This window comes from Papaver somniferum, chromosome 7 (assembly GCF_003573695.1).
Source record: "Papaver somniferum cultivar HN1 chromosome 7, ASM357369v1, whole genome shotgun sequence".
Classification (NCBI taxonomy): Eukaryota; Viridiplantae; Streptophyta; class Magnoliopsida; order Ranunculales; family Papaveraceae; genus Papaver; species Papaver somniferum.
The window spans coordinates 104209746-104220444 of record NC_039364.1 but is presented as its reverse complement, the minus strand read 5'-3'; positions in this window follow the sequence as shown (position 1 = coordinate 104220444).

Sequence of the window (10699 nt, the reverse complement as noted above, 5' to 3'; positions counted from 1 at the left end):
CGAGTTAAAATCTTCTGCTGGGAGGGAAATTACCAGTGAAAACCAACTCAAATCCATAAAGTCTGACACATTTGAAGATTGGTTTCAACAAAAGGTACGTTTAGTCCACTCTTAGTCAGATTATGCAGCTTAGTATAGTTTAAACACTTGGACATTTTGCTGCTACAGAAAACTACTACAGAAAACGCAAATACGTGTGATTTTGTATCATTATGTCACTTGGAACAATCCATGTTAGGCACAACATCACTATAAATCTAACTTCTCATTCTTAGATAGCAAATTTATTTATATTCTTATGTCCTGAGATTATACATTTGTAGGTTAAGATGCAAATTAAACAAGGCATTTCAGTATCAAACACGGTAGAATGGTTGTCATATGGGCCGTTAGAAAACTGCGTATCATATAAAGGCTTGCTAATCAATGGGTCTAGGTTTATTACGAAGGATGTTAAGAGAGTCACACAAAACAGTGGAGTTTCAATTGAATCAACAACCTTAGTTGCAGACGGTCAGAAACTAGTGGGTTATACGGTGTTTTAGAAGAGATTCTATTGTTGGACTACTATCATATGTCTCAAATTCCAATATTCAAATGTGATTGGGCTCACACCAGTTTTGGTGTGAAGGTAGAAGATGGCTTTATATTAGTCAATTTAAAGCAGCATAAGAACCAATATTGTAACGATCCATTCATTTTAGCAAAACAAGCGCGACAAGTTTTCTATTCTTGAGAGTCAAATACATCTAACTGGTATGTGATGGTGAAACCACCACATATGGGTTTTCATGAATTAGAGGAATACAATGAAAAGCTTGACACATATTGCCAACCGATGGATACTTCAGCTCTTGGTTTCCAAATGGATGACGAGAGCGAGAGCTAGTTAAGAGAAGATGGTGAATATATCATAGTGGTTCCGACAAAGAAGAAGAAAAAAAATAAGAAGAAAAGTAAGTTCACAAGTTAAGTCAGTATAGTGTATTGTTTTTACTGTATTGAATTTTTACTGTCATTGTCGCTCTTGTTGTATTTCCTTTACTAACACCAGTATTGTTCTTGCAAAATAAAGAGTTAACAGCTCCATTTGGGTGCTTATATTATAAAATGCTAGCTCTGTTACCTTTATAATGTTTGTTCTGAGTAAACACCCATTTTTAACTCCGCCAATGTAAATGATATATCATTTCATTGCCGGTCTCAATCCCGGATAAAGGAGGAGAGAAAAAGGGACATGTCAGTTGTTATGATTGCTATATTGGCCCACTTAAAATCTTCCTTAGTCTCAGCTTGTGCATATTTGCTCTACATCTGCTTATATTCGTATATATATATGCTCCCTCCCTTCAAACTTATAAGCTGATAGTATACTTTCCATAATTCCCCAAACTTATTCATGTAGTTCATTGCAGGCATTGCTTTGCTTGAAGTTGGTGGTCTTATATGAGAAATTACGTTCTTAGAAATGGACAATTTTTGCCAATATATGATTAAAAATTTCCTAAATGGCATTATTCTTTGTTTCAATTCATGAATTATGTGTCTTTGCTTGTGTAACATACATGATACTTCAGCTCTTGACATAATCTAATTGTATCTGCTTGTATCTATAGCCATATAGTTTTGGAAGGGCAGTTACATTTTTGAACTTAACCCTCTTTGGTGAGAAGAATGTATGTGATTGTTTATAGAGAAGGAATGTATGTGATTGATTACAGAGAAGGCTTCGCGCTGTTTGCGGCTCAGTCACTTGAGCATTACTTTTTGAGCATTACATTTTGTTTTACAACACTTATGAAGGGTTGTCATAAAGTTAGTGTATTAAAGAACCATAAACTTGACAGAACCTGTGATAGTGTAGGATGGTCAGTGCTGTAGACTTCCACGCCTGAGGCTCAGGATCGAATTCCCCCAACCTCATTTTTTCCAACATTATACATTTTTACTTCAACAACACTTATAAGTGTTGTTGTAGGTTTCTATTTAAAAAAAAGAAAAAAAACCAAAAGGGTGGTTGATGAGCTAGACTTCCATGCAGTAGGTTCATGTTTGAATCTCCCCTCTAACATATTTTTCATTATCATATTTTTGTGTTCTTCAACAACACTTGTGAGAATTGTGATAGGCTAAGTCACTACATATATGGAACAGAGTTGTTATAGCTAAATGTCGTCACAACTGTTTTGCTTAAGGAGTTGTCGTTTGTTTTCTTAGCGCAACTCCTTGTTTCCTAAGGTTTGTCAGTGATGATATACGACAACTCTTCCTTTGAAACCAGTTGTAAAACATAGGACTTTCTACGATGTTTAGCAAAACGTTGTAAATCTCCAGTTGTAGATGTATATTTTTCTTGTAGTGATAGATAGGTATAATTCTGAATCAGGAACTTATTTAATACGCGTGGCACAAAAAATGTACTTTACTTTCTTATCCTTTCTCAATCCAATAGTCACTTAGACGGGTATACCACATCCGCCTGATTGTTTAAATCAATAAGTGAATGTTCCAGTGTAACTGCAAACACACTCCGTGGTTTAGAGTCATTCGACTTGGGAAGCAAAAGGCCATCATGCACGTGTGCAAACATCTTTGAGTATAAATCTCCAGAGATATAACCACATCTACTATATTTCAAGTTCTTTTTGAAACGACCAAGAAAACTAATTAACTGAAAATTATGATGTTCAAAAGAGTAAGCGATCCAGGGGTTTGTGAGAAACCTCGCGCCACAATGTGATTCTTTATACTTTAAGACATCATTCTTCTTACTACACTTTGTGACAAATAATCACATATGTCCCAGAGGGTTTACACTTGGTTGGTTAGCACTACCACACCAAATACCCACATATTTGTCAAAGAACTAAGTTCTACCTTGGATTGGGTAGGCCAAATATGCTCTTTATTTGAAATTAATAAAAATAAAGCATGGTTCGATCTCATTGTGCTCTACTTTTGGAGAAACTATTTATGGATTATATCATCATTTGTGCATGCATGATCCTTCCATTGACTCATGTGCATTCTCATAATCTGTTAGGATTTCATTGTTCTCTAAAATCATTTAAAACCTCGGAGCGCCATCCCTTTTGATTCATCGACATATTTAGAGACAATTTTATGAGATGATTTCAGATGATATAATTAGGTTGTGCCTAACTCACCTATTTCCTTTCTAGGTGAGCACTGATTGAACCTAGTGCTCTCTTTATCTTCCTTTATGGAGCCAGAGACTCAACCACACTTCCACCGAGTGTAGTTGTAACACCTTAGTTTTATGGTGCATATCCTTTACTAAGGATTTTTAACTTTACAGGAATTGCAGTTGGTATGTGTGATCTCGTCAGTTTACCGATATCAGTGTAAATTCTGAAAATCGATAATCCTTTTTTCACTTCAAATTTCCATTTGTGGAGTATAGGAGTCTATATGAGACAAAATGGGAACACACCACAACATTCCATGACGTTCCATCGGAAAATACTTTTTCATGTCTCCCTTAACAACGGGAAGACTATCCTATTAGAGCTACTATCCACAAATCAGCGGTTGAGAGATCGCTTGTCAAAAGGTTTAAAAATGCAGATAATTATTGGAAACTCTTGTCCAACATAGTCACTTAATCATTTTGATGACCCATCATAGTACGATGTGGAGTCGTAGGGGCACATATATAGTGCAAACAATAATACGTAAGAACAAAAAATGTCAGGCTTATATCCATTTACCAACTAGTACGCAAAGAATGTATTAAAGTCTGCGGGCATCCAACTCAAAACCAATTGGCAATGAGTGGAGAGGCCCTAATAGATTATAAACTGCAGGATCTTAAATAACCCAACCATGTGGGACTAATAATCTCAACACGCCCCCTCACGTGTAGCCTCGACGGGTCTTACAAACACGTGGACAATTAAATCGGGTGACGCGGAGTAAAGGTGCGGTCAACTGACTCGACACAAATAGCCTGCTCTGATACCATGTTAAAGTCTGCGGGCATCCAACTCAAAACCAATTGGCAATGAGTGGAGAGGCCCTAATAGATTATAAACTGCAGGATCTTAAATAACCCAACCATGTGCGACTAATAATATCAACAGAATGGAACATCAAGTGTTGTTGTGTATTATTTAGGGTTTCAAAAAAAGAGGAGAGGACGAAGGCAGCAGATGGAACACACAGATATATTTATAGAATATATATCCGGCCTACGGCCAGGGATCAACCTTTTTTGTGGTTATCTTATTTTTAGAGATAGCCGGGGCATGGTTAGAATTAAGCTAAGCTCGGCTTCTACCATTTTTAGGGTATGCCGGAGTCGTGGGCTAAGTTATGGGCATTATGATTATCTAAGTTTTATGAACAGAACATCATAACATCCATCTTTTAACACTTATACTGTAAATTCACTCCATGCTAAGTAGCATCATCCTTTGTCATCGAGGATTTTCTTAGTTGTTTCCTTGCTCATAATGACGTTCATAATATTTTTGTAGATAGATTAATTACATGGTAAGTGGGATCTTATTTTGTTTGTGGTCCTATTTCCGGGATCTAGAATATGTATAGTTTTTTCCTTTTTTTGGACGGTAGAGAAATCTGACGCGAGTCTCCAACTTGATAGCACCTGAGTACGTATATTGGATCAGTTTTTCAAAAATAAAAAGGAAGTATGTTACTTATACATCGATACTTGTCTCTCATATCTGAGACTTGCGGTACCTGGTGTTGTGATAGATTTTGGTTGTATTCATCGAAGAAAAACTAAATATTCTTGTACAGATGAACATGGTGAGCGCAACATTTTGGATCAGAAACATAGTATTCCGAGCTTTGTGAGAACATCTAGCGGCGTATCAGGTAATACCTTAGCATTTCTTGACAGAAGTAGAAGCCACTGCAGTTACCCATTTTATTTGTCAAGGCCAAATCCCCTAACGATGTTTACTACTCGTATCTGTTCGGTATAAATTCCCAGGAGTGTGCACTTTAGTTAGCAGAACCTACCAGAACAGTAAGGGATTGGTTGATAGTTGAGGTTGACCATGGTTAATTCACGTATTTTGCATTGCGTCGGGTGTTCTTTTTTTTACTGGATATTGGTGAGCCATGTTAAAACCCCAGCCGCATCTGAAACAAATATATGGGTTACCATAAATAAATATGATTTATGAAAATGAAGGTACTTTATATCACGCATGTTAGATGGAAGTTATTAAAAATGGAGCTCAAATCCTCGAAGTTGGTGAATAGAAAGTCGTAACATAGGTAAAACGTAGTCGCTCGTTGATACAAGTGCCATAGAAGGTAATACAACTTACATATAACATGAAGTTCCTTGTCTTTGTCATCAGCAGGCCTTAATATCAACATATGGTGTTGGTGGAAGTTACACTAAAAGAATCAAGATGAAGGAATACCAAAACCTACTGGTTGTAGATCAAAAAATAATAATTTGGATCAACTGTAATCAACAGAGTCTTGGATGAAGTAAAGTGATGCTAGATACTTACTATTTTAACACCAAAGAAACCCCGACCGATGAAGCTTCCTGGAAGTAAGTAATTGTTATCACTTATCACCTTAACATGAAGGCTTCATTTTTCGCGCCAATTTCTACTACTCGGCTTCAGTACTTCTTTGGACAGTCCTCGAGGGTGTCTACAGTTTTCAATGAAGTCACCTAGGTATGGGGTCTATAAACAATAAAATTTAGTAGCGAACCTACATAAATCTGCCAAGAAGAAGGTTGGGCATCCTTAATATTCCCATGGATTAAATAAGAATCCATCACACTTTGACTTTGTCGCTGATCTATGCCAATGGCTTTATAAAATAACCTCAAAATTGTACGCAAAATTTTCGTAGTCACTGATACATTCGCAAGTAGCTTATACCAGTACCAATAAATAATTGGTTGTGAAAGTGGAATAAATAACGTTATATTGATTTCCACATCTGTAGGCTGAGGCTGTAGCCGAATGAATTAGAGGCAACTGTAAAAAGAGAATCCCGAAGAAAACAACAAACATATCCTATTGCCTAAAACAAAGTTAGAATTGGCACTGATTATGCCATAACTGAGTACTAAGAACAATGTGTCTTTCCAAAGAAAAGTATCTATCGTGACATCACTTATAATAAATGATACAACACAACAACCGAGGCTCATACTCAGTGGTGAGTAGATAATTAGAGGACATAGTATCTCTATGAACATTTGAGGACATCCTTTCTGCAAGTAAAGAAAAATCTGTAACCCTAGATAGCAGAGAACATTAAACTGACCTTAAATTGCAGAGGGAAAAAAGAAGTAGAAGAAAACGAAGACTCGAAGAGTTAATTCAGTTCCAACACGACAAATTGCAAACTCTTCTGATATGAAGATAGGGTTAACACAGGGGATTAGTTATGGAAGAATTGCATTATAACCGGTTTTTCTTCTCTTAATAAGAATATCCGTTGTTAAGGGTAACTCACCAGTTTTTTTTTTCTCTTAATAAGAATTTCCGTTGTTAGGGGTAACTCTGCAAAGGAGATGAATAAGAAGAGAAACCATCTCTTGTTATGTCTCCCATCTAACGCTAAGCAATGCTCAAAAAAAATTTCCTCACTGGCTTAAAATTCCTCCATAAAACTTATTTCCCCGGTAAATTCTTCCCTTCTTATATCTTATGAACGAACAATTGGATATATATCTCACGGAACAACCGATCACGCGATGCTTATAAGACAGTCGATCCTGTCCACAGGATGTTTAAAATCAAGGGTCACCTTTGACTCAAAGTCAAATCCCCCACAATGAATCGAGGCCATAGGATGACCGAAATCAAGGGCCTTAATTGATCCACAGACAGACAACCTTCTTTCTTATAATATAGATATATACTAGGTATCACCCCGGCCTAAGGCCGAGCTCAACCTTTTCTGTTTTTTCTTTTTAATTATTTGGTCGGCTGGTCAGTATTCTCCCATAAAATTTTAGTCGGTCTATACTTGTCATGACCTTGTTTTATTCCCCAGGTCATAGTTATCGGTGCTTGTAGGGACGATCCCAATATTTAGTTAATCGTCATAGAACTGTGTGTTAGTTAGTTGGGTCATCTCCCCTCCTTTACAACACTAAGTCATATGAGCTCCCATATCGCACGGTGAGTGTGGCACCCCCCTCAAATTAAATGAGATAAAAGCTTTGGGCAATAGTAATTCTGGAGAGGAGAAGTGGCGAGACTCTATTGGTCGGAGCATTAAAATCTGACGTACACCCTGTTTATACCTTGTATTAAACTGGCAGTTTGTAACACCGTTAGCGAAAACGTGGGTATACAACACTTATGTGAGTATTTACAGCTAATTAAATACTTACACTTAGTTTACACCAAATACTTAACTGGACGTTACTAACGCCGGTTAGGTAGACAAAACTTCCATCAAACTTTAACCCTAACTGAGATATCATTTAGGTCGACGGAAAGGAAATAATTTCCAGTTTCTTTTCTTTTCTGTTCTTCTCCAATTTCATCCCACTGCTGCAGAGAAAAGATTTTGATCGAGAACATCGTATCTCTGCTGATCAGAAGGAGGGTGTTGGGTTTGCTCTATTGGTCAATAGTAATTCTGGAGAGGACAAGTGGCGAGACTCTATTGGTCGGAGTATTAAAATCTGACGTACACCCTGTTTACATCCTGTATTTAACTGGCCGTTTGTAACACCGTGATAGACGCATTTATGTGTCTAATTTGTCCTCAATGTTTCGTATTGTTAGTACTCGATTTCGTACTTATTATGGTGTTTTGTGTATTTGTAGGCATTTTTGGGAAATAAATATTTTTGGAAAATTCGGCTCAAAAGGACACGTGTTATTCGGACTCCCCTGCCTTGATAAGGGGCACCTCAGTTTATAAGGGGCACCCTAACTGGACAACTGCTATTTACACTCCACAGCCGGATAAGGTGCACTTCTTCTTCTTCACGGGAGACATAAAATTGGCGGGAATTCTTCAGTTCAAATATTTTGTTACGGCAAATTTCTGGCGGAAGATTTTGAGGCAATTAATTGAGACTCAGTGCCCGGTTTTGATTGTTACAACCCTGTTTCGATTAAACATGGGTGGTAATGTGTTTTATCTCGGCAAATTTGGGTTGTGTGCGTGGGAATGACGTGAAACATGATTGAGAGACTCACGGGATTCTGTTGGATCGTTTTGGAAAGTTGGAGCGAGTATACAGCGTTGTCATCTCATTCTGGAACGTGTATCAATCAGTTTGGAGTGTGTAAACAACAACTAGCTGCATGAGAAGTGAAAACAGGGAAGAAATTCCCGTATTTTGCATGAAAATAATTTTTATTGATTACCGGGTAATGGAGGATATTTTGGGAGTAATGGCGAGATATTTCGGTCCTGTTGAGTATATATAGGGTGCTGGGAACTCAGAGAAAGAGGATGGAGAGTTAGGGGAAGAAAAGAGAGGAGTTTGATCGAGTTGCAGAGTTGGTTCTGCTGCTGCAGAAACCCTAAAAGACGAAGAACATTGACACACACAAGCAGTCGTTTATGCTACAGTGAATACGACAGTCACAAGACAGTCTTATATGCTACAGTGTTAACGACCCACAGCCGAGGGTCGTAGTTCTCTGGTTTGTAACAAATATAATTGTTACAAACCCGGTTTTGAATTATTTCTCCCTTTTCATCATTTGTAAACACCCTTTGAGCAATAATAATGATTTTTTTAGCGTGTTTACAACAACATGATGAGCTAGACCCCATCACTGGGACAACGGAGGAAGCAACTTTTCATGATTGTGGTAAATGAATTAATTCTTTTATTGACTTTTTGCATAGATTTAATTGCTTTATGATTTCTATTAATTATTTGTTATTTTGTTAGATGCCGCATACTTAGTTCTAAATACTTTAGATGCGTCATGCTTTTAACTTACAAATAATATTTTACGAAATCTATTTTGGCAAAGAACTAGAGTCACAACTTCTTTTGTTTGAGCTATATTGTCTAAAGTTAATGACTGAACCATAACAATATGAAAAGTAGTGGAATCCCGCGTCTCAGCGTCTCTTCATCTTGTGACATAATTTGTATATTTTTAGTGTTTTTCCTTTATTAATCCTAAAAACACACCGTTAGCGAAAACGTGGGTATACAACACTTATGTGTGTTTTTCAGCTTCTTAGTTGATTAGATGCTGCCAACCTCGATTCTTAAGCAAAATCGGAAACGATTAGTAGAATGATGGCTAGCATTTTGTTCGACTTTAATTGGTTTTGATTTCAAATATTTATTGTTATTCGTTGATTTTGATGTTAACGGCGCCTGTGTCCGTATCGAAACCTATGAGAATTGTTCGTTTTTATAGGTTTGATTTGTGACTTAAGAAATTTCAAATACATTGGCTATTCTGGCAGCGGGGCAGGTTTTTGATTGTCTCAGAAATACATCCTTCAACTCATGGCAAGGTCGCAGAATGAACGACACACATTATGTATATAAGTAACTGAACCCACGTCCAACAAAAGAAAATCAGAATCCCAAATCTGGTTAGTTTGCCTTACTCTTCTGGTTTTTTATGTTAATGAGCGAACTTTCAAATTTGAGTGATGGTGTGTTATAGTATTTTTGTTTACATCATTGTATTCTGCAGGGCTATGTCAAGTTCTGGGATATGCTGGATTTAGGTAACCATGTTATACCATTCCCTGCATAACTTAGTTGGTTTCGGTTATGGTGTTGTGTCGGGGACATTGTTGTGTGAAGATGTTGTTTGTGCAATTTTTTCATAGATATTGACAAAAAAATGGTGTATTGGTTGTGTTATTTATCATGGATAATGGATATCAAGATATTACTTGGTTCTGGACTCTCAGGTTGATATGTTGTATTACTTATCATGTAGCCTATGTTTTTGCAGTTTCACTAAGAAGGTGAAAAAGAAAAGTGTTTCCCTTTACATTGTTGATTTTGGTGGAGAAGGTGATGATAAGCCAGAAAAACTTGGAGCTCTCCTTGCTTCTGCAAACAACAGAGTTAGTATTCACATTCCGGTCCTAATGTTCTCTTTGAAGTCCTCATCCGGGAAGCTCTCATAAATTCTTATGCAGATTTCTCCTACTTATTCTGCTTTGTTTAAACTGACATTTCGTTTTTAGGTTGCAACACATCCATATTCATTGAGGATACCAAAGTAGTCCGGCAGAAGCAGAAGCGGCATCTGGTAGAAGTGATAAAGGATATCAGTAGTGTGTAAAACTTAAATGATGATAAAGGATAATTTGAGGTAATACATGATATCAATCTTCCCTTCAAGAAAAGTTAGCTGTCGTCAAATCCTAGATTAAATTGCTTGGATTTTTGTGGATTGGTTTCTTAAACTTCAATAGTTTGTGATAACAACCATTCTTATTATTCTTGAACTTTGCTGGTGCAGAAAATTAAATTTCTTAAATGTTTACTTCATCCTGAGCATGATAGCTCACTTAGAGTTAACTGCATGAGAGAGAGAAAAAATAGATGTAGCCTTGACTGTCCTGGGATACTACAATGTTTGGTTAGCTACTATGCCTTGATACTGTCTTTCCTTGATCAGTGAGCAATATCCAGGTTTCGTCCCTTTTGGGGTTTAAAGCTTTCTTCGGGTAAATATCAATCGGAGGATTTAAGTTTTCAATTTCATGCTCT